A 4340-nucleotide genomic window follows, 5' to 3' on the forward strand; every position below is an offset into this window, starting at 1 on the left:
TTTTGGCTCACAGTTTGTGGCGATTTCAGTCCAGTAGTGAGCTGGGTCTACTGCAGGGCAGCATGGCAAGGAGCATCTCAGAGGAGAAACAGTCCATGGCAGAGGAGGAGACAGCAAGCAGCAAGCCTCCTTTTGCCTCTTATCCCATCCAGGCTATATGCCTTTTGGGTGGTGCCACCCATATCCAGGGTGGGGCTTCCATTATCCACACTCAGATCTATGTTAACCAATTTAGTGGACTAATCAGTGCCACTCACCCTTAATTGCAGTATTGCACCCTTGAATCCACCATCTTTGAAAAGCTCCACCTAGGAGCACCTAAAGCTTGGGGGGGGGGCATCTTGATACAAGTCATAACAGTATTTGAATATATCTATTTTTTACTATTTTGTTTAATGAAAAACTCTGTCAAATTATTAGAAAAAGTACTCATAGTATTTCCCTAATCTGAAAAATAGCTGTTAATACAAACTGTGAATAAATAACTATAATTTTTCTTCATTTTGGGGAACCACAAAGAACATCTTTAAAATATGTAAAGAACTTGGTACAGTGCTTGACACTTTGAAGAGATCAATATGTAGGTGTGACTATGAGCAAGACTTAATAAAAAGGTAAATTAATTTTTATTATCAATAGAAAAATTCCATTATTTTGGGAAAGCTTTTATTTTATGTGTCTAAAATTGATCCCAAAACAATGACAAAGTTAACTCTGCAGACAGAAGATTTCAGAGGTTCGTTTTGTTCAAATTCACAGAATGGGAAGAAAAATCAATCAAGGTGTAGTTTTTAACCTACACAATTTTCAGCATGTTCCGATGAAAAAGGAACTCACTAAGAAATTCTATTACAACCAGATGCCATTGATTCATTGAGAATTCTAAAGATACAGAAGCTCAAACAATGAAGAAAAGATGCACTAAAATCGAACATACTGAAAATACTTTAGACACTGTATTTTTTCTATCAGTCCAAGCAGTGAAAATGAAGACAGCTTCCGTGTTTTAATAGGAAATGAGTTTGCCAGTCTTTCCTGTATGTTTGCATTTTCTTTTGCCTTATTTACATGAACATTTTTCATACTCATAATAGTTGCCTCACATTTATAGCACTATGATCTTTTAGAACTAAAATTAAAGTTATTTTTCTATCACACTAAAAATTAGTATATTTTAATAACAATTTGCTTAGTAACTAAATGTTATAAGATTAGAATTGGAAATAACTTTTCATCTTTATGTCCTATGGCTGGTGTATTTAAGTAGAATGCACTTGAAATTTAGCTCAACTACATAGGCTTTTAAAAGGCTCTTTTCTTAAAGCCTTTTTTCCCCAAAAAGCAATATATTTAAAAGATTGGCAGAAGTACTCTGTAATCTAGAGTTTTGTACAAGGTCATCCAAATGATAATGATAAGGTTTTTTTTTAATGTAATGAACCTATATGTTGAGGAAAACAACTTTGATCTTATTCAGATACGCTATGACAAATATTTTTATAAATAAATTTATGTTCAGAATCATGATCACAGCACTGAGACATCCTCAGTTATTAAAGATATATTTAATGTTCAATGTCCCCCACTAAAACAGAGAAGTATATTTATACACTTTAGAGAGCTTTTACTGAGAGTTGAAATCAGAGTGATGCCTGGATAATAACTTAACAAGAAAACATCAAGAATGCAGCACATGAATTCTCAGCAACTTAATATTTGCTTTCATTAAAATAAATAAACAAGAGTTAACTTATTTTTATTTAATTAAAATTATATACATCTTGACAAAATACATCATCAGATTCTACATAATAACAGACATGGGTGTTGGATTCATCTCTTTCTTAAATTTGGAGACCCGTATTTTTCATGTATATAATGCACCTTAATTCTTTCTTCATCTTCCTCCTTCCTGTCCCTCCCTACTCCTTCTATCTCTTGATCCCTTTTCCATTTGAGATCTATCCCCCTACTTCCTGTGATCTGTCTTGTATTTTGCTCTTTATTTATAATTTGAGTTTCTCATATAAGAAAAACCATGCAATATTTAAGCTTATGTGTCTATAATCACTTAAAATTAAAATCTAGAGGTGCATACATTTTCTTACAAATGACTCATATTTATCTTTTTAGCAGAGTAGTACTCCAATGTGTGTAAATAGCACTTAATTCTTTATCAGGGAAAACTGTTGTCATTTATGAATCATCAAGCAATTAAAACCTTCAGTCTTCTACTCTTATACAGCATTTAATAATGCTTCTGATGCCAATGCCCTGTTTATTGCTGTTACACAGTCCTCTTCAAGTGAGATTCAAAACATATCTTAACTGCTTCACTACCACAAAATTTACCTTAACGTAGTTCTAGATTTTAAAAACCTCACATTATGTAAAAGCACTTAATTAAATCTATGAATCTTAGCTCTAAAGCCAATCACTATAAGCAGACATAAACACTTGTCTTTAAATCTTTCTACAATTAAAACTTGATAATTTTTTTTTACCAACATGGTGTGCTCAGATGTCACAGAATGCATTGTATTTTGATAGAATAAAATTAAGAACTATTTCTATCTTGTTCTCCCTCATTACATTAAGATGGGCATGTCTAATGTCCTACAGAACAGTGGATTCTCGCACAATGTTGATAAGTTTAAATTACACATGACTCTTCCATATCTACTCTTTTTTTCTCAAAATATTAGATTATATCCTCAGAAAATATCTCAAAATTGGTAGTATGGAATCAAGAATAGTCACATGGTCATGTATTGTACATTATTTTATCAAAAATCAAGTGCTAAAAATGGTGATATTCAGTAGTAATAATTCTAATCTATAATTTTAAAATATATGAGATGTGGTTGAAATATATAGTGAATGTTTTCAATTAGCAATAATCGCGCCTTGGATAAACCTCATTGGCTGTAATACTGCCACTGCACAAAGCTTGTGAATGTTTTTAAAAATTTTTATGAGTACGTGTTTTCAGTACATGATTACATGCACCCTGAGGAGTTGATATATTTACATAATATGTCCTAATTCTTTTTACTTCTACCCCTCCTTCTTTCATGTTTAAATTTTGAAACAAATTATTGTAGTAAAAAACACATTGTCATTAATTGCCCTCAAAATCTCTCCTACCTTGGTTTGTATATCCCATTATTCTTGCTACTTTTGTTTGTTTGTTTATTTGTTTTGCAATAGGGTCTTGCTATTAGTTCAGTCTGGCCTTGAACTCATGGCAATCCTTCTCCCTCAACCACCCAAGTTCTGGGTTTATGGGCATGAACCACCATGTCTGGAAATTCTTGGTACTTTATGAAGCAGTTCTGAAAGTCTAATTTTGTGTCTTTGGGAGGTATGATTTAAAAATGTAGTGAATGGTATTGCTGAGTGCCATCCAACAGAAAAGCAGGGTCATGAAAAAATTATAGTGTGTCCTCATCCACCTTATTCACCAGATCTGAAACCATTCAACTTTATGCTTTTCCTCAAAGTCAAAAGGATTTTGAAAGAAAAATGTTTTGAATGGATTCAGGACATGGAGGCAGCGATGATAGTGCAGTTAAAGACATTCATGAGAGAGGACTGCAGAATGGCCTGAGAAAATGCCAAGAAAGATGGGATAAGTGTGTTCAAAGTGATATGGGGTATTTTGAGAGGAGTTAATGGAAATGTGACTTTTATGGTAATACATATTTAAAATTTAAATATTCACTATATTTTTTATCACATTTCATATGGTTAATCCCATTTTACAGAAGAAAAAGTGAGGTTAAATCTGTAGCAATGTTGAACATAGTGAAATTAATGAGAAATTAATGACCTATGATTCTAAAAATCTGTAATGTGAAAGTTAGGATCTTGCTTTCTACATTTTTTATATGTATTTAAAGGAAGTTGTTTTCAGAGGAGGAAGCAAAGGCTTTTAAAAATTTATATATATATGTATATATATATATGCACACACATATTTATTATATATATTCACATATATAACATATATATTCACATATATATATACGTATATATATATTTGCTTCTCCTAAGACATCTTCATTTTTGTTCACTTCTGAGGGTTTGGCCATAAAAAAATCTGAATTACAGCAGCACGAAAATGGGAAATGGGCCAAAGAGATTTTATATATGTGAATAAAATGGAAAGATTTAGTCTGGCTTGGAACACAATTCACTCAAAGGAAGCACAGCCAACTGCTGTGGGCTAATTGACTTTGACATAACCATGGTCAATCTGGGAAAGTGATTCAGGGCCACAGGGCTCTGTAGGCAGCAATATTTCCATTTATTGAAATATTTTTATAAGAAGTTCATTA

General features: G+C 32.3%; 1 pseudogene; it reads right to left on the reverse strand.

Moving 5' to 3' along the window:
- Positions 1-2821: 2821 nt before the first annotated feature.
- Positions 2822-2951, reverse strand: LOC147825131 (U4 spliceosomal RNA; annotated as a pseudogene).
- Positions 2952-4340: the final 1389 nt, after the last annotated feature.

Source organism: Heterocephalus glaber, unplaced genomic scaffold (assembly GCF_053883595.1).
Source record: "Heterocephalus glaber isolate CG9 unplaced genomic scaffold, H.glaber_assembly_v1.0 deba00001509, whole genome shotgun sequence".
Classification (NCBI taxonomy): Eukaryota; Metazoa; Chordata; class Mammalia; order Rodentia; family Bathyergidae; genus Heterocephalus; species Heterocephalus glaber.